At 51.4% G+C, this 26,327-nt stretch overlaps 1 pseudogene; it reads left to right on the top strand.

Moving 5' to 3' along the window:
- The first annotated feature begins 4,171 nt into the window (after positions 1–4,171).
- On the top strand, positions 4,172–5,120 carry LOC121081964 (annotated as a pseudogene).
- Positions 5,121–26,327: the final 21,207 nt, after the last annotated feature.

Raw genomic sequence — 26,327 nt, 5'->3', positions numbered from 1 at the left:
CGGGATGTCCATTGTCAAGGACACAATCAAAAGCACCTTGTCCTTTCTGGGTATAAGGTTCACCGGAACCACATGTCCTCTGGGGCTGCAGAGGCATCACTGGCAGCAATGCCTTCTCCTGCAGCACTGCACAGTCCAGCCCTGCATGTCTCTGGTCCCAAGGACAGCGTGGATTGCTCTCCTTAGGGACATCTCATTTCACCTTCACAGTGACCTCTGCCCACCACCCCAGCATGCTCTGCAGCAAAACATTTTGCTTGCGTGTGACCTTGGACACTTGGTACCCATTATTATTTTTGTTGTTACATGTCTGAGCTTGGCCCAGGTGACACAGGTGTGGTTCGGGGTAACTGCTCTGAAATAACCTAAATCAGGGAGGGGAAGGGGAAAAGTCTTATTTAAGCAGCGTGAGGAAGCCTTAGGATTAATAACCTCACATCATATTGGGGAATTTAGAGATGCTGTGGGTTTACATGGCCAGGGTTTGGGAGCGGTTTGGAGGTGTTTGTAGGGCTGGCAAAGGTGAGAAGAGATCAAGAGCTGACTCCATGGCCATAACAGCCACTTTCATTTGACTCCAAAATGGACCAGCCCCTGCCCAAACCTGAGCCAATAAGCAATTCTAGTGGCACCTCTGTGATACCCTATGGCAGAAAGGACCAAACACAAAGGGAGAGGGGTGAGAATTATGTGAGAGAACAACCCTATAGACATCAAGGTGAGTGAAGAAGGTGGGAGCAGCTTGGTGGGATCCTGCCAGTGGTCAAGTAGCCACCCACTGACAGTCACAGGGCAGCGCAGTGACAATGCTGCTTTAGGTGTCTGCAGGTTCTTTGCATCGGCATTCTAGCACAGTTGACAGATAGGCCAACAGCTGTGATGCTCACCTGGATCTGAAACCCTGCATCATTTGTGTCCACCTTGGTTCTAGGAGCAAAGAAATGGTGGAGTCTCATCTCCCAGGGGCAGTGAGGCAGAAGAGCAGCAGAGTGCAGGTGGCAGGTCACACACTGGCAGGCTGTGGCCTGTGCAGAAGGAGGGAACGCTCCTTAGGGTTCCCTGGAATTGCCTCAGAAGTATAAACTCCATTTTCAATGTTGGACCTGTTGGAGGCTGCTGTCCTTGCCGAGCAGCTGTGCTGAGCTCTGCCACCTGCCCTGGCACTTGGTTCCCTCAGTGTCACAGCTGTGTCTGCAACAGGACGGGCTCCAGCTGCCTCTGCGTGGGCCCCTGGCTGAGGGCACTGCTGCACATCTGGGCTGAAGCCCCCCAGCTGTGGCACCAGCCCAGCTGTGCCTGGCCATAAGGCAGCCGGGTACCAAGTGTCCCCGAGCCCGTGGGTGCAAAGGCTTTGCTTCAGAGCAGAGACATGGCCTGGGCAAGGGAGAGCTGAGTCTTGAGCCCTGAGACTACAAACCCAGAGTTACATGCCTGCATTGTGTGAGAGTAGCTGAAGACATCACACCCCAAACCCCCACACTGGAGATCTGAGCTGCTTTCATGTGAGCTTCCTTCTGTACTGGCTACTGAAGGGTTAACAAAAGGTGACACTCATGCTGAAAGCTTTTTTTTCTAGTAGGAGAAATTCCACTGCTGGAAATAAGTGTCTGCAGAGCTGAGAGACAAACATCAGTGATTGCACCATCCTGCTGCCCAGCAGGTTCCCCTGCAGCCCCAGGGACAGCTGGAGGGAGCCCAGAGGGGCAGAGGAGGGAGGCAGGGAGAGCTCAAAGGCTGGTGGGAGGCTGCTGAGAGCTCCCTGCTGGAGAAATGTGCAGAGCCCTTGAGCGGGTAAGTGTGTGGCTGCAGGGCAATGCCTCTGCAGTTGCTAGCCGGGTCTGCAGCAGCTGGGGCACCCCCAGCCTGTGGGACCGTGTGGGAGCCTTTTGCTGTGGAGGAGGCCAGTGTGCTGCAGAGCAGGGCTTCCCTGCTGCAGCGTGGGAGGGCCAGGGCATGTGGGCTGCCTTGTGCCAGGGCCGGCTGCAGGGCTGTGAAGGTGGCTGTGCAGGCAGGGGTGCCCAGGGCTGTCCTTGCCAGCAGGGTCCCTGCAGCCGCGGGGGCTGTGTGCTGGGGCAGGGGCTCTGCCGCCTGCCAGGGGCAGCTCTCAGCCTGCCGGGGGGCTCCCCACAGCTCTGGGGGCGTATGGACTGAGCCCCGAGAGGGAAGGATCTCTCTGCTGTTGAGAGTGTGCTGCATGGGTGAGCGCCGCTTAGAAGTATAGGTTACCCTCAGAATATGTCTGGACAAGACTTTTCGTATCGAAGGTCAGCGCAGGGATTGCTATGATAAATCCAGGGCTCTCCTCAATCTGTGTTTTCAGTTTTCTGTTGTTGGGGGCAGGAGAGGGAAGGCAGAAATGTTAATGGAGATCTCGAGTTTGAAGATGTCCCTGAGACTGCCAGCTGTAACTCTGAGTGATGAGGAGGTCTGCCAGGAGCCTCCTGAAGTGCCCTCAGCCACTCCTCCGCCTATGAACAGCAGCAGCAGCACCTTTGCTGGAGCCATCAGGGTCGTTCTGAGCTGCCCTTTTCCCCCTGCGGACAGGACCCTGCGCCCAGCCAGTGCCCTGCAGAGAGGCACGTTTGTGCGGGGCCAGTGCACAGAGGCAGAGATGTGGTCTGTGAGCACTGACAGGGAAAGACCTGGCACAGGGAGATACCTCCCACAAGGAAAATCTCCTGACATCCAGGATATTGCAAGGACTGATAGGAAACTTCAGACAGAATTGTTGTTGAAAGCAGAATCAGAAAGCTCTCTCTGACCATGTGCAGTGCAGACCCCTTTCTCTGAGGCATCCCCCTGGCTGCTCTCCCCCCAGCAAAGCCTCTGCCCTCAGGGCTGGGGGTCCCGAGGTGTGAGCCACCCCCTCTGCAGCCAGAGCTCCAGCAGAGCCGCGGTGCAGCTCTGCAGCCACGTGCCCCGGTCCCTCTGCAGAGCACAGGGGCTGAGAGCAGCTGCCCGGCAATGTCGGTGTGTGGGAGGTGGCGAGCAGAGCTGGGCAAGGGCAGCGCTGCCCTCAGTGCCTGGCACGCTCGCCCTGGACACTCTTACCTAGACCGTCAGTGCAATTTTACTTCTTTCTCTGCCTTTTGGGGTTAGTTTTATTCTCTTCCTCTTGCTGTCAGGCTCTCTGGGGATGGGTGTTTCAGCTGCAGAGTCACACTCTGACCTTGTGGGTCCTCTCCTGCAGGTGTGTCCATGGGAACAAGTGTCCCAGCTTTCCTCTCACCTGTGGGGCTGTGGGCAATGCCCTATGTGGGGCTGGGCAAGGGGCTGGCTCTCCCTCAATCTGATGCTCTTGTTAGGGCACTTGGCTACCTCCTTGAAGTTCCCTTCCAAGCAGTGAGTTGCCCTCCAGAATGGAAACCTGTCCCCTCGCACCCATTAGTGATCTGAAAGCCCCACGTAGAAGCGTAGAGTTTCTGTGATGGAGAAAATGCTGTTGGGGTGGGTGAAATGAGCTGTGTATCCTTTGCTGTGGGTGGGATGCTGAGTTCTGATGAACGTCTACAACCTTTACTGGTCTGTGGTGGGTCAGTCTGTTCTCAGCAGTGCCTTGTGGTATTTCAGGGCAACATGGGAGTGTGGCCACCATTCATCTCAGGAAGGTGCAAGCCCACAGAAACTGGGAACCAGATGGACAGACCACCTCCCCTCACTGTGCACTCACCCACAGGCAATCCTCTTGCCTCACAGACCTCACTCTGTTCCACCGGAGGGCAGCCAAAATGCTCTGCTTTTCTGTCATCCGAGAATACTCAACAGGAGAGATGGGGGGGAGCTGTGAAAAAACCTAAAACTCTCTTAAAATGCCTTCACCCTTCCCGTTCCTTAGCACTGGCGCTGCAGACGCTGACCAGCCCTTCTGCGTTGGCACTGGTTTCACAGGACAAAGTTAAACACCAGGACTGGTCCCTGCCCCCACCCACTGCTGCAGAGTGGGGCTGGCTGGTCAAGAGCCCGTGGGCAGATGCCCTGCTCTTCATCGCCCACACGGCCAGCACCAAGCAGGGCTGCAGCCACACAGCTGCAGGAAGGTCTCTGAGAAAAGAGAGGGATGTCTGTGTGTGACGGGGGGATGGTCTGTGGGAAATGGCTTTGATTTTGCTTGCAGAAGTCTCCCATAAATTATCACTGTCTTTTTCTCCTGTGACAGGACCCTATGCCCAGAGGCAGCAGATGTCCAACAGCAGCTCCATCACCCAGTTCCTCCTCCTGGCATTGGCAGACACACGGGAGCTGCAGCTCTTGCACTTCTGGCTCTCCCTGGGCATCTACCTGGCTGCCCTCATGGCCAATGGCCTCATCATCACCGCCGTAGTGTGCGACCACCACCTGCACACCCCCATGTACGTCTTCCTCCTCAACCTCTCCCTCATCGACCTGGGCTCCATCTCCACCACTCTCCCCAAAGCCATGGCCAACTCCCTCTGGGACACCAGGGACATCTCCTACTCAGGATGTGCTGCACAGCTCTTCTTGATTGTCTTTTTCCTTTCGGCAGAGTGTTCTCTCCTCACCGTCATGGCCTATGACCGCTACGTGGCCATCTGCCAGCCCCTGCACTACGGGACCCTGCTGGGCAGCAGAGCTTGTGTCCACATGGCAGCAGCTGCCTGGGCCAGTGGGTTTCTCTATGCTGCGCTGCACACGGCCAATACACTGTCACTGCCGCTCTGCCAAGGCAATGCCCTGGGACAGTTCTTCTGTGAAATCCCACAGATCCTCAAGCTCTCCTGCTCACACACCTACCTCAGGGAAGTGGGGCTAATTGTGGCTAGTGCCTTTTTATTCTTTGGGTGTTTTGTTTTCATTGTTCTGTCTTACATGCAGATCTTCAGGGCTGTGCTGAGGATCCCCTCTGAGCAGGGACGGCACAAAGCCTTTTCCACGTGCCTCCCCCATCTGGCCGTGATCTCCCTATTTGTCAGCACCTCGTATTTTGCCTACCTGAAGCCCCCCTCCATCTCGTCCCCATCCCTGGACCTGGTGGTGTCGGTTCTGTACTCGGTGGTGCCTCCAGCAGTGAACCCCCTCATCTACAGCATGAGGAATGAGGAGCTCAAGGGTGCAATGTGCAAACTGATAGCTGGATGTTCTTCTGAAGCATTAACATTATGAATAGCGTTTATAATGTAATTCATCACAGACCCAGACTGTCTTCTGAATTTTTTGCATTTGCTTGTGGTATTTAATTTCTGATAAAGCGGTCATTCCCATTCTAATTTCTTCTGTGATTTTCCTTTCTGAAGGTGCCCTGCTCTCTCTTTGTCTAACAAAGCCAAAGGGCCATTAAGCAACTTTAATTTTCCTGGGATTCTTCCTTCCAAGGCCTTTCTGGAGCTGCAGGGACAGTTCCTGAGTCCACAGACGGAGGGGAAAAGTTCCTGGCAAGGCAGCACTGCCAGGGAACAGCAGCCCTTGGCTCTCCAATACTGTCCTCCTTCTACCTACACACTCCCCTTCTGACCCCTTGCTCTGGTGTAAGGCCTGAGTGCTCTGGCAGCTTGGTCACCGCCGTGCTGCATGGCAGTCCTGTGAGCGCAGGCAGGGGCAGGCAACGGGCACTCTGTGACGGTGCTGGCCTCCATCAAATGTTCTGGATTTGTGGAAACCACCTGAATGCAGCACTGCAACGTGCTTCCTTGAACCGAGGTCCCCGTGCCCATTGCTCATGACGAGGGCCATCTCCGAGAGGTGCCGAGCAGGGCGCGACACCCCCGGGCTGAGGTGCTGCCAGCCTCTGGCAGGGGCAGCAGGAGGCCAGGCAGTCACTGTGCCTGCTGCAGTGCTCTGCCTCCGCACGTGCCAGGGACGGGCTCGTGCCTCTGAGCCCCCCTGTGTGCGTGAGGCTGGGGTTCAACCACGCCAGCAGTGCGTGAGGCCAGCTGAGGTGGGGACACCTCCCAGGGCCCAGCCGTTCCTGTGTGTGACTGCAGGAACAAAGGCCACTGTCCCAGGGAGATTCATCTCACCCGCCTTGGGCAGGCTCATTGCAAGTGCCTCTGTCTGATCACGGCACCCTTTCTGGATGGTGCCCTCAAATGTGTCCGAGCAATCAGGGAGGTTCTGGGGTCCTGGCAAAAGGCAGACATCCAGCCTTTTGGGATTTCTGCACCCATACGTATTGAGGAAAGAAGGGGATGGTTTGTACCTGGACCTTTGCAAGGGTTTTGACTTTTTCTCCTGCAGTTTCTTCATAGGCAGATGGGTGACTTCTGGAGTGAAGAAATGGAGGATGCTGTGGGTGGGAAGTTGGCTGGGGGCTTGTGGCTATGTCTCGAGCTAGCTCAACGGCGTCAGGGAGCAAAAACCGACCTTGGGAGAGAGACACAGTTATGCTTGTTGGAAGGAAGCCATGGGAGCAGGAAGAGGAACTTCAAGATAGGGAGTGGTCTGCAGAGCTCGTGGCCTTGTAGATAAAGGGAGTTGCTGAGCTGCTGTGTCTGTAATAAAAAAAGAGCCAAGAGTGGAAAATTGCTGAGCACAGTCCCAGGCTGACACGTCAGCCCCCTGCAAAGGTATAAAAGGCTTGCTTGATTTTAATAAAGTGTCTTCGAGGTGTCTTCGTGCCTTCGATCCGCTCCTAGAGTCGGTGCATCATACGCCACAGGGGCTCAAGACCAGATGTCACCAGTGGTCAAGTCCTCCTGGTGGCCACTGACTAGTGGCATCTTCCAGTGCAAGCAGTTGGGCCAACTGTGTTGAATGTCTTTATTGTCTCCCAGTAGAAGCTGACAAAGTGGCTTTTCAGACCCTTCTGTGGATGATGCCAAAGTGGGCAGAGCCCTTGAGCGATGCCAACCAGTTCACTCTGCCCATAGCAGGACAGCTGGACAAGGGCATTTACAGGGGCCTCTCCCAACCTGAGATATTCTAGGACTCATCGACTCACTTCCCTGGAGAGCTCAGTTGGGATGGGATAGCAGGGGGAAGAAGGGAAAACAGAGGCGCAGAAGCAGAGACAAAACATGGTCCGGCAGAAACAGAGCAGTTCCCCTGAGGAATGTTTCTCCACCCAAACTGTGGGTAGGAAATCCATGAGATAAATTGGCTGAGAGAAGCTTCCCTTCATCTGCTGGGTGCTGGGCCACGGGGAGGGTGACGGCTGAGGACGGTATCTCGTGGTCAGTTGTGTCTCAGGGACTCACATTCCAGCAGGAAGCCAATGGCTGTGACGGGGGCAGTGAGGCCAGTTCTGCCTGCGGAGGGGACAGCCCAACAGCAGCAACGTGCCTGGGAAAGGGGCGGTGAGGTCACCTCTGCCTGAGACAGCGCGTAGGGCAGCCCCTGACTCATGGCTGGGACACGTGCTGTTAAGCTCCATCTGCCCGTGCCTCGGGCAGGCCAGCAGAAGGCCCCTGGGTGGCACGTGGGCTGTGAGATCCCCTCTGCCTAAGGACCTGGGCTCACCCCACCGAGGGGCTTATTTCTTGCTTGTCACGTCGCTGCTGCCTGAGAACATGGCAGCACAGCAGCAGGCACAGCCGCTTGCTCGTGTCTATGCGAGAAGCTGAAAGGCTCGCAGCCTTGGAAGAGTCTGAGATCAGTCCATGTGTGTGTGTTTGCAGGAACAGCCTGTGAGGGTGGGCAGACATCGGTGCATGTGTGGCAAGGGCAGGGTGAGAGCAAGGTGGGGAAGCCAGATGGGTGCCTGCAGCCTGCCGGGGAAAAGCAGCAGCCGTGGGACGGCGTAGGACAACGTGAGATGGAAGGCAAAGGGCACGGGCAAGGCTGGAAGTCACCAAGAGAACCCAAGGGTTGTCCCCTTGCGTACGGCCATTGTCTCTGCCACCAAGGCCTATGAGAAGGCGAGTTGTCCTGTGGCCCTGGGCCTCATGGCCTCCTTGCGACCACTTGCACTGAATTCTTCTCCCTTGAGTGATACTGCCCAGTGAAAGTTCCCAGCATTGGCCACAGCCTGCCACTCTGAGGCCTGGCACCTGCACTCTGCTGCTCTCCTGCCTCACTGCCCCTGGGAGATGAGACTCCACCATTTCTTTGTTGCTGGAGCCAAGGTGGACAGGGGTGACGCAGGGTTTCAGATCCAGCTGAGCATCACAGCTGTTGGCCCATCTGGCAGCGGTGCTAAAATGCTGATGTAAAGAACCTACAGACACCTAAAGGAACATTGTCACTGTGCTGACCTGTGAACATCGGGGTCAGTGGGTTGACCGTTGGCCTCCATGAGCCCACCAAGCCTCTCCCTCACTGCCCCCCCTCCTTCTTCACTCACTTGGTGTTTGTAGGGCTGTTCCTGTGCCCTGTTTCTCACGCCTCTCTCTTACAAATGCTGCACACTGTGTTATGTCCTTTCTTCCACTGGTTTTTCACAGAGGTGCCACTAGAATTCCTTACGAGCTCAGGGAAGTAGCAGGTCCATTTCAGAGCCAGCTGAATGTGGCTTTCTTGGCCATGGGGCCAACTCTTGACCTCACCTTTGGCAGCCCTACAGTCCCCATGACCGCTCCCAAACCCTTGCCATGTAAACCCACAGGGTCAGAAAAGTCCCCAGTAAGATGTGAGGTCATTGATCCTAAGGCTTCCGCAGGCTGGTTAAGTAAGAGTTTGGCCCCTTGCTCTCCCTGATTTAGGTTCTTTATGTCAGAGAAGAGACGCACTGGACCTCAGCTGTGGCACCAGGGCCAAGATCAAACATGTAACAAAAACAGCGGGTACCAAGTACCCAAAGTCCAATGCATGCTAAATTTTGCTGCAGAGCATACTGGGGTGGTTGGCAGGTGGCACTGTAACGGTGAAATGAAATGTCCCTAAGGAGAGCAAACCCAGCTGTCCTGAAGACCAGAGGGACAAAGGGCTGGGCTGGGCTGTGCAGTGCTGGCAGGAGAGGACATGTCTGTCTGTGTTGTCTCTGCAGCCCCAGAGGACCTGTGGTGCAGGTGAACCTCATGTCCAGGGAGGACAAAGTGCTTTGGAAAGTGTCCTTGGCTATGGACATCTCGTGACCCAGGAACACTGTGAAAATCGTTGGTCTGTTTCTCTAATGCATCACCACAGGGGTGACTGTCAAGCGTCCTGGCTAAGTGGGGAGGCACCAGAAGCCTGGGGGTTAGTCAAAGTGGTGCCCACATGAAGGAAGCGTAGAAAAGAGGATCCTTCCTAGGACTGTCAACCTGATCTTAGTGCCAGGGAAGGTTGTGGGGCTGATCATCCTGAGCAACATCCAACAGTAAGCACAGGACAACCAGGAGGTCAAGACCAGCCAGCATGGGTTTGTGAAAGGCAGGTCCTGCTTGATGAATCTGATCTCCTTCTGGGACAAGGTGACCTGCCACACCTTGACCACTGTGTTTCTGTTTTGGACCCCTCACTTCAAGAGAAATGTTGAGGTGCTGGAGCATGTCCAGAGAAGGGCAACAAGGCTGGTGAAGGGTCTGGAGCCCCGGTCTGTTGTAGAGTATCAGAGGGGACATGGCTTGTTCAGTCTGGAGAGGAGGAGGCTCAGGGGGGACCTTACTGCTCTCTAGAAGTACCTGAAAGGAGGTTGTAGATGGGTGGGGGTAGGTCTCTTCTCCCAAATAACAAGTGACAGGATAAGAAGCAACAACCTCAAGTTAGACAGGAGAGGTTCAGATTGGATATGAGGAAAAACATCTTCACTGCAAGGGTGGTTCAAGCATTGGAACAGGCTGCCCAGGGAGATGGTGGAATCACCAGCCCTGGAGCTGTTTCAAAAATACACAGATGCAGATGGTTCAGTGATGATTTACTGATACTCAGGTTACGGTTGGATGTGATGACCTTTAAGGTCCTTTCCAACCTCAATGATTCTCTGTTTCTGTGCTTCTATGGTATTGGAAGCCTACCTAGACGAGTTGCTGAGCAGGCTGCTCTAGCTGACCCTGCCTCAGCTGCGCAGTTAACGGTCAGTCCAACCTGAAAAACAAACCATAGAGGTGTAAGAGCATATATAGAATGTGTCAACACAAATAGAGGCGTTCATCTGAAAAATGTTTCTCCACTCAAATGGATTGCGGGAAAGGTATTTGATAAATCTGAGAAAAACAAGCCTGCTTTTCTGTGGTCGGGTTGTGGGCCATGAGGAGGGTGATGGAAGAGTATAGTATCAGGAGGGCAACTGGGTCTCAGGAACTCCTCATGCAGGAGGACGTGCCTGGCTGTGAGGGGCCTGTGAGGTCAGTTCTGCCTCTGGAGGTGACAGGCCAGCATCAGGAACATGGCTGGGACAGTCCCTCTGCCAAGGGACCCCATAGGCCCCATCCAGGAGAAGGGCTGGGATAGGGGTTGTCATGTCCATTGCACCTGGGGACATGATGGGACAGCAGCAGGCACATTGCTTGGTCATGTCCCAGGGAGAAGGTGAAAGGCCAGCAGCAGTTACGTGGTTTGGGAGACCATGGGAGTATTCCTTCTCTCTGGTGAGAGAGCAGAGCATAAGAAAAGGCTTCCTGGCTGCATTCCCTGCGGGAAGGGTATTTTCTGAGATGGTAAACCTTTCCTGGGCAGGGGAAAACAGCAGGAGAGAGGAAAAAATGTCACAAAGTTTCAACTTGGAAAGCAGAGACTGGACCTCAGCAGGAAGATCCGTCACTTCAGGGGTCCTGCTGCAGTGCCAGAGCTCAGCCAGAGTGAGCCTGGATCAGCCCATGGTTTGTGTTTCAAGGAACAGCTGGTGAGAGTGGAGGTACCTCAGTGAAGGTATGGCAATGTTGGGGTGAGAGCAAGGCAGGGCAGCGAGATGGTGCCTACAGCCTGCACGGAAACAGGGGCAGGGCTCCAACCATGTAGGACAGCTTGAAATAGAGATGGCAGAGGGCACTGGCAAGGCTGGAAGGCACCCCCAGAACCCAGGTCTGTGTCCCCTTGGCTATGGCAGCTGTCTCTGCCTCTGAGGGCCATGACAAGACATGATGTCCTCACGGCACGGGGGCATCGTTGCCTCCTTGCAGCCCCATGGGGAAGCTGGAAGTTGCTGTGCCATTGCTGTCCTTCACTGGGCATTGGATGCCCACCTTCCATGGTCCCCAGGAAGAGCCCTGAGCTCTGTGTGAGGGACAGCACCGACCTTCCCACAGGCTGCAGGTCACGGCTTGGCCTTTCTGCTTCATCAAGCAAGCCAAGGCTTTGCTCAGCAGCAGAGCTGCCTGCACAGCGCCTTTGCCTTCCTGCCCTCACAGCCTCCAAGGATGGGCTGTAACAGGGCCATGGGGAGGCTTTCTCAGCCATGGCCCTCAGCGGGGCCCATTAACGCTTCCAGGGGCTGTGGGCTTTGCCTCTGACTTGGTGTTCTTGAGAGGTTTCTTCAGTGTCCTCTGAACACCTGAAGTCCACAGCACCGCAGATACCCTGGGCTCACGACGAGGCAGAACGCCCTGACAAGCCATGTCTCTTCCATCAGGGACACCTGGTCTTCATGTTTGGCTCCTACAATTAATGAGATAAGTTTCAGCCGTACAGTGAGAGAGAAAGGCAGGTAATGCACACTTTGGAGAAATGATAGAAGGCTTTTCCAATTGCTCTTGATGCAGTGTCTCCTGAGGAGGTGCAGACAGGTAGGAAAATTAATCCCTGGAGTTAAACACTGTGTGGACAGCCTTGCTCCTCAGCTCTCCAGCCCGGTGATATCTCTCCTCAGTCCCATGGCACTTACATCACTTTACATCAGACTTCTTCATCCAACTCTGCAGCTGAATATAGCAAATTCTTGGCAGTAATTATTGCCTGCTTTCCTTAGAGAACGGGGTGTAAACAGGAGTGGGATAGAAATTAATAAATAAAAAATACATTTCTCAGCTCTATAATTGTTAGTTCAAGCAAATCCCCATGAGGTCTATTGCCACAACTGAAGAGTTGCCCATAGGGAATATTAGAGACAATACCGAAAGACAGTCCAACTTTTCCTCTCTGAACCTTAAAGCAGAAGCTACATAGGTAGAATGGATTGCAGTGATCATAGAGGAAGAGGAGAAAGGCATCTGGGGATGAACTTCTTAACCCATAGCTGTAAATCAGGAAAGCAGGACGTCAGCATATTCCCAATGTCTTGAATTCCAGAGAAGGTGTGGACTTTCTGGGAGTCATGACAAATATTAGGACGTTTCCAAATCTTTTTTTGTATCTGTAGAAGTTCTCCCACTTTGATCTACGTATATGCAACAACTGGTATTAAGAACAGCACAGACTCTGCCTTGAGATTCCAGCTTCATATCTAATGCCATTCCATTTTGCACAGCTATAGGGGCTATTCCTCACACTTCTTCCTGCAAAGCCTTCATGGCACCTGCAGGGTCCTTGGGCATCTCTTCCACTCCTGTGCATCTCTTTATCACTGCCTTCTCCAGTTCAGGAACTGCTAACCAAGGAGTAACCAAGGCCACAAGAAGGCTGATGATCTGGGCTATCATTATGACATCCATTACCTCTGAGAAGCTCATAGGCCAATAGGAGGCACGTGGCCATGAAGGTGAGTTTGAGGTCCCTGGAGTGTCCAGTTTCCTTGGGAGACTGGCCATCAGCAGCCCAGCTGGTTATGGCTGCAGTAAGAAAGGCACTTGGACTCTGAGACAAAGTGTCATTTCAAATGGCCTTGGTTAGAGCAAACTCTCTACACACAGAGACAATCGTGTCAGCTGTATGCCATCCCTTCCGAGGCCGGGAACACGGAGTTTCCAGCGTTGGGAGAGTGGTGCAACAAGTTGTGCAGATCCTGCCTGCAGAAGGCTTATCCCACACTGCTCCTGTGAGCTGGCACCACAGTAATAGCATGCACCTGCTTGAAGGGGAGTGTCAGAGATAAGGGAGTGATTCCTGATAGCGGCAGGAAGAGAAAACCTGCACAAAGTGCTGCTTGGAAGGGTAAGATTGGATGTGAGGAAAAAGAAATGTCCCTCGGAGGGTTGCCCTCTGATGCCAGAGTCCACCCAGAGGGAGCCTGGATCAGCCCATGGCTTTGAGTTTCAAGGAACAAGCAGGGATGAGGGGAGAAACTTCAGAAAAGGCAGAGAAATGTGGGTGTGAGGGCTGGGTAGGAAGGCAAGGAAGAGTCCAACCCCCAGAGTGGAAAGAGGTGCCACATGGACAGTGTAGGGCAACTTGCAGTGGGGGTGGCCCAGGGCTGCAGCAAGGCTGAATGGCCCAACTGGGAGCTGAACTTCATTTGGAGGTTCTTATGTTCTGCCCTGGAAGAGCTTGGGGGTCAGGGCTTGGCCTTTCTGCTTCATAAAAAAATCCAAATGGGTTTTGCAGCATTACAGCCACCGACACAGTGCCTTTGCCTACCTGCAGTTCTGGCCTCTAATTAGCTACTCTAACGAGTCCATGGGGACGCTTTGTCAGCAATGGCCCTCAGCGGGACCCATCAATGTTTGAAGGTATTTTCAGTGTTGCTTCTGACTTACATTCCTTCAGTGGTTGGTTCAGCCTGCTCTCAGTAGCTCAGGTTCATGGCAGGAGCCCCCAATGCCCTAACGAGGTATTTGCCTTTTTGCCATTTCCTTCAAGTCTTCAAACATGTGTAGCTAATTGAATCTGTTCCATTCATGTAGATAAAGGAGATTTCAAAGTGCACCTGAAAATAATTATATTTTATTTCATAGGTTATATTTTGCTACTTTTTAGGTTAGAGGGGAGGTTCCAGCAGCAGTCTCCAAGTGATAATGATGCAGAGGTTCTCCTGAGGAGGTCTGGACTGGTAGGAAACGCAGTTCCTTGAGGTCTGACGCAGGATGGACAACCTTGCTCTGAATGTCCCCAACACCACCCTTTTTCCCACTGTCCCCTGGGACTCACATCCCTTCTCCTTACCTCAGACTTCACCCCTCAATTCTGCAGGTGGGTGCTGCAGCTCCTTTGCACCATCCTCACTTCTTTGCCTTAGAGGACAGGCCGCACACAGGTGCTGAACACTTTTTCAAATCTGCAAGCAATGTGAAGAATGATCAAGTGTCATAAATAAGCCAACACCCTCCACAAGCAGATGCCAATCCTAAGCTGTCTCTGATGAGGTGCCTTTCTGCAAGGGACACTCTCATGAGAAATCTGTTGCTAGGTAGGGCCTGGCGGCCAGAAGATCTCACGCTGTACGGAAACACAGGGCCCCCCTCCAGGTAGCCAACAGCTTTTAGTTTATGATGTAAGCAGACGGAAGTGACATTGTAAACCCAGGCTATATAGTGTCACGTCGTTCAGCAATAAACGCCATTTGCCATCCACCACATTGGTGTCTGTGAGCTGATGGACCGCGCGGCCAGGGGTCGGCCGCCGTGCCGTTCCTGAACCAGGTCACCGCGTGCCTGTAAAAGGCAACAAGTGGTGCCGAAACCCGGGAAAATCACCTGGAGTCGGGTGAACGGCGGCCGGAGCGGCAGGACCAGCCCGGCGGGGAGGACGCTCCCGGACCAGCCAAGAGGATGGAAGCTCTTGCGAAGGTCGTATTACAGCTGCATAAGCAGTGGGGTATTGACTGTAAGCCCAAAGATTTTACTCTCGCAGTTGCTAGACTTTTGGAGCTGGGGGTCATTGACCAGCCGGTGGATATACTCCACCCAGATGCGTGGGACAAATGTTCCCGCGCTTTATGCGATGAAACGATGTCTACTGGTAGTGGGAAAAATCTGAAAGCGTGGGGGAAAGTCGTCCAGGCTCTCCAAAAAGCTAGACACGAGCAGGAGACCTGGAAGGCTGCCAGGGATTGTCTGTTAACCACCCCGCGGGTGGGAATTGGGGCGGCTACGCAAACCTCACGCCCCCCGGCTGAGGAGGGTTCCGTCGACCCTCAAAGCCGACAGAAAAGTGACGCGCCCACTCAGCGTCCGAAAGACTCTAACATCTTCAGCTCGCCCACAGACTCCTCAGCGAACTCCTTTTGGGGCAAACTGGCGGCAGAGGCCAGGGGTGCTGAGGCGAAAGCCGAGGCCGAAAATACACGGATTGAACCACCGCCATATGTGCCCCAAGATGGCGCCGAGCAGCAAGAAGAAGGGCGGGGCGAGACCACCCCCGGCGGGAGCAGGGGGGGAGCGCTAGAGTTAACAGGCGCACACAGAGGGGAGGGGGAGGAGAATGGGAAGGAAAAGAGTGATTGGCATGACCAAAAAAGGGAAAAGATCACGAGCGAGGGGCGGAAAGCTAATCAGAATGACCCTCCCCAAAACCGTCCTTATAAGGCAGGCGCCTCCCCAAGCGGAAGGCAGGGCGGGCAAAAAGGGAAAGAACCGCCCGATTACACAAGAAAGGGGAGGGGCTGAAGCCCGACCACATCCCACCAACACCCGGAAGAGAGCAGTCAGTCGGACTCTGACTCCGGCTCAGACTCTGCATGGGAGACTTGGCTGGCAAATACAAAGACCAAAATATCACCACTCACGGAAAAAGAAAAACATAAGGGGACAGAAATTACTCTCACTGATTGGAGAAAAATACAAATTGCATGTGCCGATTGGGCCCCAACAGACACACCAGCATTCCCGGTCCGAGTGACGGACGGGGGACAGAGGGTCCATTCCCCCTTAAGCCCTAAGGATATACAAGCGATTGTTAAAGCAATCGCGGACAAAGGACTCAATTTGGCCATGGTCTCCACCCTCATAGATGGGGTTTTTGGGGGAGATGATTTGCTCCTGTTCGATATAAAACAGACCTGTAGGTTGATTTTTGACGGGGCAGGGATGATTGTGTTCAAACAAGAATGGGAGGAGAACTGTGCGAGGCAGTTAGCCCGAGTAACCGGAGCGGATCATCCGCTACACGGCTCCAGCCTACAGCGGTTGATGGGTACAGACCCAACAATGATTACCCCCCAAGCACAAGCCCAGGGCCTGCGGGCCCATGAAGTTATGGCAACCACCCGTGCGGCTAGAGAGGCTATTCGCACAACCTCTAGAGTTATTGCCAAGCCATCGCCATGGTCCACAATAAAACAAAAAGAAAGCGAGAGTTTTACACAGTTTGTAGATCGCCTCCAAGCAGCAGTCGATTCCTCGACCCTGCCCCCAGAAGCAAAAGGCCCAGTTGTCGCAGACTGTTTGCGGCAACAGTCTAATCTAAAAACCAAGGAAATCCTGCGATCGCTGCCACCTGGGTCAAGTCTCGCAGACATGATTAAACATGTTGTGAGCGAGGAACACCTGGCCCCAATCCAAGAGGCCGTTCGTGCACTGGCTAACGTGATGATATGCCCCAATTGTGGCCAGCCAGGCCATGCGATGATTAATTGCCCCCAATCAGGAGACCCGCCAACGGCACTCCTCCCGCAAAACCGATCTAAAGGACCATGTTGGGCCTGTGGAAAGAGAGGGCACCTCGCGAAGGCATGCTGCCGCGATTGAGAGACGGAGACCTGGTTAGGTGGAATCAGATCAGATCTGCTTTATTGTTCTTAACATGCTTCTTTTATAAGGCTGCATACATAGTCTAAGATTATCGTGCACAAAGCTCATTGGTTACATATTGCAAAAGTGATTACATATTGCAAAAGCTAAGTTTCTTATTCGCTGTTTCTCTTCACTCTGCTTACTTCGTTTCCTAGGGTTACAAGTTCTGCTTCGGTACTCTCCATTGTATGCCTCAATCTTATGCTTGCTGACAGTTTCGGTTATAACCGGACCTACATCCTGTTTTGTATAACCACAGGCCTCAAGGTCGCAGTGCCCTTGTGGCCTAAACCTCCACTAGTTGTATTGCGTTATGTTCTTTCTCTTGCAGTCCGTTCTTCATGAGTTCCCACAGACCTCCCTCAATTAGATAAGTTTCACTGGAGGTCTTAGACAAATCATTCCCTTCATTTCCCCCTTCTTGTTGCACCATAAGAACTCGTTTTACAGAGTTGGCTATCAGCTTCTGTAAACATTGCATAACACACGGCAAAAGCAAAACTAACAATAACACTATTATTATTACAACAGCTATTTTTTCCAAAATTGTAATCCACCATCCAGACAAACCTAATGAAGATAACCAATCTGTAAAAGGATCACTACTTTCTCGAAGTTTTTTCATATTATCCCTTAAAATAGAAAGTTGTTTGTGTATTGATTGGGAGTGATCAGAAAGGTTCATACAGCACATCCCTTCAAACTCATCACATCCGTGCCCTTGTGCTAAAAGTAGAAAATCTATTGCGGCACGATTTTGTAACAGGTTCACGGAATGGTCGCACGTTCTTTGCTGGGATCCATCGGGGGCCTCTCTCTGTGGAAACACAAGCATAGCCTCTGCCCCACGTGACAAGGGGATAAGGCCCCATTATCTTACCTGTTTCTGGATCACGGACCAGTACAGGAGCTTTAATTCGCATCTCGAGTGAAGTATTTGTGTTAAAATGTCGGATTATTGGAGGATTGCTGTCTAATAAAGAACAATTCAAAAAGTTAAAAACATATAAGGCTTTCTGTAATCGTTCTTCAGGAGTAACAACTCCTATTCCCCCTTTTTGTTGTTGTAGTAAACGTTTTAATGATTGATGGGAGCGTTCAATCAAAGATTGGCCTGTAGGAGAATGAGGGATGCCAGTAGTGTGAGTTACACCCCAAGATTCAAAAAATGTTTTCATTGCTTTAGAGACATAAGCAGGACCATTGTCTGTTTTGATTTGTACCGGGATACCCAATGTAGCAAAAGCACGCATAAGATGCTTACGGACATCACGTGCTTTTTCTCCTGTATGACAAGAAGCAAATAAGGCACCTGAAAAGGTGTCAATAGAAGAGTGGATATATTTCAAATTGCCAAACTCTGAATAGTGGGTAACATCGGTTTGCCACAACTGTAAACTTTGTAGTCCTCGAGGGTTGACTCCGCCTGCAACAGACGGAAAAGAATATCTTTGGCAGTCAGGGCACGTAGCAATAATGTTAGATGCTTGCTGGGAGGTAAGGCCAAACTGTCTTTTAAGGCCTCCAGCATTTTGGTGGAAAAAAGAATGGCTGAGTCTAGCTTGAGCTACACGATCTGGTAACACTTGTACCGGTAATGTCAAAAGATCAGCTCGGCGATTACCTTCTGCAATGAAGCCAGGTAGAGAAGTGTGCGATCTGACATGCATAACAAAATAGGGGTAAGGGCGAGAGTCCAGAAGAAAAACGAGTTCTTGTAATAAAGCAAATAAGTCAAAGTGCGGAATGTCACGCAACACAGATGCTTCAGCTCGCTCAACTATTCCTGCAACATAAGCTGAATCAGTGATAACATTAACTGGCGTTGACCATTTTCGAAAGACTCGAACTATCGCAGCCAGTTCCACTATCTGAGGGGAGCCAGGGACTGTTTTAACGTCTGAATCCCAACGCTCACGTTGGTCGTCCCACCATACTATAACTGATTTGTGTGATTTTCCAGATCCATCTGTAAATACAGTAAGGGCTTGCAATGGTTGATCACTTCGTTTTGGTTTAGAAGTTATACAAAAATTAGCATTAAGCAGCTTATGTGAAGGTGGGTGGGATGTAATCTGGCCCATATAACCTGCTAATGCTAACATAAAAATGTCTGATTGTTGATAAAGCCATTGCAGATATATGGTTGTCACAGGTAAACAAATATAAACAAAGTCAGTTCCTGATAGCATCAACAACCGTTGTCTGGCCTTAATTATCAGGTGAGCAAACATCTCATATTGTGTTACAATAGTTTTTGTAGACTGGTTAGATAAAAAGACCCACTCGATAATCAACAACGGATCCGATTTTTGTGGATCCCATTGAAATATTAACGCATAGGGTTGTCGAGCTGGGTTCAAAACGATTAAAGAAAAAGCGAGATTGGGATCACATCGGTGTGCTTGTCTAGAAGCAATGGCTGTAGCAACTTTCTGTAACGAGGTAACAGCCTCAGGGTTAAGACGGCGTTGAGAACGTAAATCTGTGTCTCCCTTGAGCAACTCAAACAAAGGGCTCAAATCTGCATTAGAAATCCCTAGCAAAGGCCGAACCCAATTAATTGTTCCTAACAACTTCTGTGCATCGTGTAAATTTCTTACATCAGTCTGTATCTGCAAAGGTTGAGGAACTATGGTTTGGGCTCTTATGCGCCAGCCCAAATATTTCCACGGGGGTGTTTTTTGAATTTTTTCTGGCGCAATACAGAGGCCTGCCGAATTAACGGCCGCCGTGACAAGGGCTACAGCTTTCTCCATGACCATGTGATGTTGTGCAGCCACTAGGATATCATCCATATAATGATACAATAGGACATCAGGCATTGTGATTCGGACAGGGCTAAGTACCTTAGCTACATACCATTGACATATTGTCGGGCTATTTTTCATTCCTTGTGGCAACACAACCCACTGATATCTCTGCAATGGAGCTTGCATATTGACGCTAGGAACTGAAAAAGCAAATTTAGGAGCATCATCTGGATGCAAGGGGATATTAAAAAAGCAATCTTTGAGATCAATAACAGTTAAATGCCAATCTCTGGGAATCATTGTAGGAGACGGGAGCCCAGGTTGCAAGGCCCCCATAGTTTCCATGGCGTCATTGATTTTTCTAAGGTCATGGAGCAAGCGCCACTTGCCAGTCTGTTTTCGGATAACAAAAACAGGAGAATTCCAAGGGCTGGTAGAAGGCACAATGTGTCCCTTTTCGAGTTGTTCTGTGACCAGATCCTGAAGGGCGCGAAGCTTTTCTAAAGGTAGGGGCCATTGATCCACCCAAATGGGAGCATCAATTTTCCAGGTTAATTTAAGGGTGTCGCGCATTTCAATGGCCCCACCTAAAAATGGGTACGAATTGTCATTCCCCACTGTGATAACACATCTCGTCCCCATAAAACCATGGGAACAGGTAACACAAAAGGTTTAACAGAAGCAGTGCGCCCTTCTGGGCCCTGAATTTGGATCAGCTCCAGGCTCTGGTGGCTTTTGCCAGTTCCGCCAATCCCAGCTAATGCCTGTGGAGTATTGGTTAGCGGCCACAGCGGTGGCCATTTAGCATGAGATATTACTGTAACATCGGCTCCGGTGTCAATAATCCCATTCAAAACTACTTTTTGTTCCCCTCGAATAAGGGTACATTGGCACATAGGCCGTTTTTGAGAAAGAGACTGTACCCATAAAATTTGTGGGTCCCCAGTTGAACCAAACCCACCCTGCCTTTGTTGGAGCTGGTCCAAATTTAAACAATCTTTGCTTGTGGGCATAAGGATCAGTTGTGCTATACGGCTACCTTCCGGCACCGTGCAGGGAGGAAACGGGGTCCATGCCATGATTTTAATGTTTTCGGTACTATCAGAGTCAATAACACCTGGTAATACAAAAAGACCAGATAATGTTGTAGAAGACCTCCCTATCAATAAGGCCTGTGTTTTTGGGGGTAAGGGTCCTGAAACATCTGTTGACAATAAGTGAACCGAGGAGTCAAGTAACGTTACTGTGTGGGCGGTTGCCAGGTCCAATCCTGCGCTGCCGGTTGTTGCTGGGCGAAGACTTGAGGCGCTGCTGCTGCTCCTCTTTGGGAATTGTTGAAGGGTGACGGCGTTATTTGTGTCTGCGCGCGTCGCTGTCCCGCGCTCCGAGATCGGTTTCCCTGGATTGGTTGTCCCTGCAAATCATACTTGGACCGACATTGATTAGCATAATGACGACCCTTTTTACATCTAGGACAAATTCCTGGGACTCTGGGCTTAGCGCCAGCCTTAGTAGCCAGACAATTTTTCTTTAGATGACCAGGTTTACCGCAGCTATAGCAACTCCCCAACTGGCTACGCATGGCTGCAAAAGCAGCAGCCATGGCCTCAAATTTATAATCTACAGTACCGATTCTGTTACATGCCTCGATCATTTCAACTAAAGTAGGGTTTTGATTCGGGAGAGATTTTAAAAGCTTTCTGCAATCTGCATTAGCATTTTCAACAGCCAATTTTAACAACAAAATTTCCCGTGCTTCCGTATTATCTATTTGGCGTTCCAAAGCCTGTTTTAATCTATCGATAAATTGCATATAGGGTTCTCGAGGTTCTTGTGTGATAGTGGTAAAAGCTTTCTGCGGTTTTTGAGAGTCAGGAACCTTAAAAAAGGCCTTTTTTGCCTCCTCACGAATCGCTTCAAGAGCTTCTCGTGGGATTCGGGCTTGATCTGCCGGGTTAGAATGACGACCCGTGCCTGTAAGGTGTTCCAAAGTCAATACAGCAATTGCATTGTTGTTATGACCCGCATAAGTTAAGAGGAGCGCTTGGAGTCCCCCCCTCCAATGGGCCTCCCACAAAGTATACTGAGTCGGTGTTAGGAGCAGCTGCGCCAAAGATTTTAAATCATGTGGAGTCATAACATATGTATCAAAGACAGAAGATAACAAACTTGCAAAGTATGGTGAAGAAAGTCCATGTTCAGTAACAGTACGACGCAGTTCCTTAACTACCGAAAAAGATAAAGCTTCCCATTGTCCCCCTCCGACTCGCCCTCCGCCTCGCGGATAGAGTACAGGAGCCACTATCGTTTTGGCAATCTCCAGTTCCCCCTCCTGTAAGGCTTGACGTCTAATGCTGGCCCACACATCATGTGGGTCGGGGGGGTATAAATCTGGCTCCTGTTCAGGGTCTATGGGTCCCGGGTCAAAGGGGTCGTCTTCAGGTGGATACTCCGCGGCGCATACTGTCAGTGGTGCCGAGGGCTTTGCTCCCTCCGGTAACGGTGGGGACACCGGGGGGGGGTCTTCTTCTTTGTCTGAGTCTTTCTTATGATTGTTTTCCTGGGCTTTTAAAACCTCAAAAATGCTTCTCCACCACGGGAGCATACGCTGTGCTTCAGCATTCCCCGTAGTCGCCGCATCCCATAACTTCACTCCCACATTATCCCAAAGGTCTCGTGTAAAAATAGTGGATGCGGTTACAGCAGGTAATTTAACTTGAACCCACTTAAGAATTGTCTTAAGATCCTGCCCAGGAATGCTCTTCCCATGTTTTTTAAGAAGAGCTTTCATAAGCTCATATACGTCTCTCTCAGGGGCCGACGCTTGATTCCCCATGTTTCCCACAGCTCACCTCTCTACTCCGGAGGGATTTCAGGCCGCTTCCTGCTTCCTTTCAGCAGATCATTCAAAGTTCTGTGAGAGTCGCAGCAGGCCGCTTCAGCTAAGCGGTTCGTCGACCCGTCACATCGGATCCTTAAACGTATCACGTCGGGGTCACCAATTTGCCGCGATTGAGAGACGGAGACCTGGTTAGGTGGAATCAGATCAGATCTGCTTTATTGTTCTTAACATGCTTCTTTTATAAGGCTGCATACATAGTCTAAGATTATCGTGCACAAAGCTCATTGGTTACATATTGCAAAAGTGATTACATATTGCAAAAGCTAAGTTTCTTATTCGCTGTTTCTCTTCACTCTGCTTACTTCGTTTCCTAGGGTTACAAGTTCTGCTTCGGTACTCTCCATTGTATGCCTCAATCTTATGCTTGCTGACAGTTTCGGTTATAACCGGACCTACATCCTGTTTTGTATAACCACAGGCCTCAAGGTCGCAGTGCCCTTGTGGCCTAAACCTCCACTAGTTGTATTGCGTTATGTTCTTTCTCTTGCAGTCCGTTCTTCATGAGTTCCCACAGACCTCCCTCAATTAGATAAGTTTCACTGGAGGTCTTAGACAAATCATTCCCTTCAGCATGCAGACTTAAAAAGCAGGGAAACGGGAAGGGGAGGGGGCCCCTGGGCCGCACACAGCCCTCTCCCACTTGGGATGTCAGGCGGCCCCATTACACCAACCCCAGACAGGGGGGGTCACTCCCAAACCCGTTGCCCCCGCAGGAAGCAACCAACTTTATGGCCCAGCCAACTACCCCACAAACCTGGCCTCCGTCCCAGGGACAGCAGGGACCACCCCTTGGGGGCGAGACCCCTGGGTGGCCCTGGCAGTAAGGTGTGACAACCCGCCAGTGGTGTGGGGGATTTGTTACCTCCATAATTCCATAAATGGTACCACCATCAGTATCCCCTTTTTGATTGACACCGGAGCAGATGTTACAGTCATTCCTGAAACGAGCTGGCCCCCACCTTGGAAATTGGAAGATGCCTCCACGGTGGGCGGAGTCGGGGGATTAACCCGAGCTCGGAAAAGTGCTCACTTGGTAGCAATCACGCTCCACACAGAAAAGGGACCAGAAAAGACCATTACCCTCTTTCCATACGTCATGTCAGGAGTCCCACCCCTGTTGGGAAGGGACGCCCTAGCCTTATTAAAAGCCAGAGTGACAAATTTACAGTAAGGGCCACTGCCGCACACCCACTTCCGCCGATCAGACTGACATGGAAATCGTCCGACCCAGTCTGGGTCGAGCAGTGGCCCCTGTCAAAGCCTCGAATGGATGCCCTTCTTGAGTTAGTTGACCGCGAACTGCAACGAGGTCATATAGAGCCTTCCACTAGTCCATGGAACACCCCAGTCTTTGTAATACCCAAACGAGCAGGCGAGGGGTTTCATCTCCTCCATGACCTGCGCGAGGTAAACAAAAAAATCCAACCAATGAGTCCCGTTCAAACACTGTTGCCCATGAACTCCATGGTTCCGGAGGGACAACCTTGTGCTGTCCTTGATATTAAAGATTGTTTTTTCTCAATACCTCTGCATGAGGCGGACAAAGAGCGGTTTGCTTTTTCTGTAGTCTTTCCAAACAGCCAACGCCCTAACTTGTGCATCCAGTGGAAAGTGCTGCCCCAAGGAATGGTCAATTCACCCACTATCTGTCAAATCACAGTAGATCGAGCACTGGCACCGGTACGGCGCAGTGACCTGACTGCGACTATCATTCAATATATGGATGATATCCTGATTGCCGCACCATCAGGACATCAGGTAGACCACCTGGTGACAATAATTTCAGAAACCCTCAAGACAAACAGGTTTGAAATTGCGAGTGCAAAAATTAAAAGAGGACCCTGTGTCAGTTTCTTGGGAATGGGAATCACAAGTTCTTATATAACACCTCCTCAAATAAAAATCCGTCGAACCGTTAAAACACTCCATGATATGCAACAGTTAGTGGGGTCTTTGCAATGGCTCCGCAATGTTGTCCTGATCCCTCCCGAATCATGGCCCCCCTGTACGATCTCTTGAAAGGGAAACACCCATGGGAACAAAAAACTCTGACGACAGAGGCAGTAAACTCTCTCGACTTTATCGAACAACAGGTGTCATCAAACACGCTCGCCAGGTGGAACCCAACTATGCCACTCGATCTGTATGTGCATTTCACGGAAGGGGGGAGGGTAGGAGTGCTGGCCCAAGGCCCTCCTGAAAAAGCTCAGCCAATACAATGGATAGTCCTGGGGAAAACGTCACGTGCTTTCTCTCCAGGAGTCGAGTGCCTCGGTAACCTCATCATGAAAGGCAGGAAACTCGCCCTAAGGCATCTGGGCATTGAGCCAGCCAGAATATACCTGCCCTTTCGCAAACAGCTCCCAACACAATCAGTGGCAATGTCAGAATATCTAGCTATAGCCCTCGTTGGATTTGGGGGAGAAGCCCGGTATGCCACAAAGGCCCCCTGGACTCAAATGCTAGCTATTGTCGACGTCGACCTCCCACGGAAAATCATGGACCGGCCCCAACAGGGACCAACGGTCTTCACAGACGCATCCTCAGCGACCTCAACCGCGGCAGCAGTATGGCAGTCGGGAGGAGAATGGCACTGTGTCAAAATGACCGATCGTGCGATCTCCGTCCAACAGCTGGAAGCAGCAGCTGTAGTGCTGGCATGCGGTCTGTTCCCAACAGAACATCTCAACATAGTAACTGATTCAATGTTTGTGGCCAAGCTTTGCTTAGCCATGTCAGGGCCCGGCGTGTCAACATCCACAATAGCTCTGATGCTAGAAGCAGCACTTTTTTCCCGAAAGGGCACTATATCGGTTATCCATGTCAACAGCCATAACCCAATCAAAGGGTTCTTCCAAATCGGCAACGACAAAGCAGATGCCGCTGCAAAAGGGTTGTGGACACTGAAAGATGCCCGCCAATTACATGAGTCCCTCCACATTGGAGCTAAAGCGTTAGCAAAGAGATGTGGGATCTCGGCCACTGACGCGAAACATATAGTAGCTACATGTCCCCACTGTCAAAAAGCACCATTGTGGTCTAGCAGAGTCAACCCCAGAGGTCTTAAAGCCGCTGAGGTGTGGCAGACAGATTTTACGCTCTGCCAATTGCTAAAACCTCGAGCATGGCTAGCAGTAACTGTAGACACATATAGCGGGGTGATCGTAGCGACACAACACCAACCATCCAACATTGGCTAACAGCCATTGCGTGGCTTGGCATCCCTAATCAGATCAAAACGGACAACGGCCCAAATTTTGTGTCTAAATCAGTCCAGGCATTCGCTCTGAAATGGGGTATTACTCTGATACACGGTATCCCATATAATAGTACAGGACAAGCCATAGTCGAACGGGCAAATCAAACTCTGAAATCTAAATTAGAGGTATTAGCAAAACCAGAAGGTTTTACCAACGTCATTCCCTCAAGGGACCAGGCACGCTTATTAGCAACAGCCCTGTTAGCTTTAAACCAGTTCCCCAGGGGAGACGAGGTGAATAGCCCTGCCCAGAAGCACTGGGCCACTCGAGCGCTAGAAGAAGGCCCGTCGGTCATGATCAGAAATGAGCTAGGAGAGTGGGAACAAGGGTGGAAATTAGTTCTGACAGGGCGAGGGTATGCTGCGGTCAGAAAAGATAGCAGAATCAAATGGTGTCCACTTAAGTCTATCAAGCCAGACCTTCAGAATAAAACTAACGAAAACTGTGAGTTTTTATCTGCAGGACCGGATCATCGGACACCCCCGTAACCAGTATACCCTGGTGACAAGAGAAGACGACGAGTCGGCAAGCGGCCTGTCCGCATCTGAGAGCTCTGCACCGGCGGAGTCCAGACAACGGCGAAACAGCTCCCGCAAGGCGGGGCTGCGATGTTTTTGTGTGATCTCAATTTTGGGGTTCATAACGCCGTCTAGCGGCTTGTATGAACATCAGCCGTGGGAATGGGTACTGGCGAGATGGAAGGACCAAAAGATACTGCAAAGGATAGTTACCCCGGGATCCCCTAGTTTTCAAGTATATCTCTGTGATCTAATCCTCTCAACCCCCTGTTCGAACACTATAATGTACTATATGTGTCCCAGCTCTAACCCCGGCAAATCTTACTGTAACGTCCCTTATCAGTATTACTGTTCTCGCTGGGGCTGTGAAACCATCGCGTCTGGCTGGAAGGTAGCGAAACCAGACCCGTTTCTTAAGGCCAGTTGGGGACCAATAGGCTGCACCCCTAGGAGACCAAGTGGGATGGGAAGGACAGTATGCCGAGGGAAATGTGACTGCCAACATATTTTCTTAAACGTAACCAATGAAAACGACCTAGGAT

This window comes from Falco naumanni (genome assembly GCF_017639655.2).
Source record: "Falco naumanni isolate bFalNau1 chromosome 23 unlocalized genomic scaffold, bFalNau1.pat SUPER_23_unloc_2, whole genome shotgun sequence".
NCBI lineage: Eukaryota > Metazoa > Chordata > Aves > Falconiformes > Falconidae > Falco > Falco naumanni.
The sequence above is the reverse complement of the archived record's forward strand: the minus strand, read 5'-3'. Positions and strand labels throughout refer to the sequence as shown.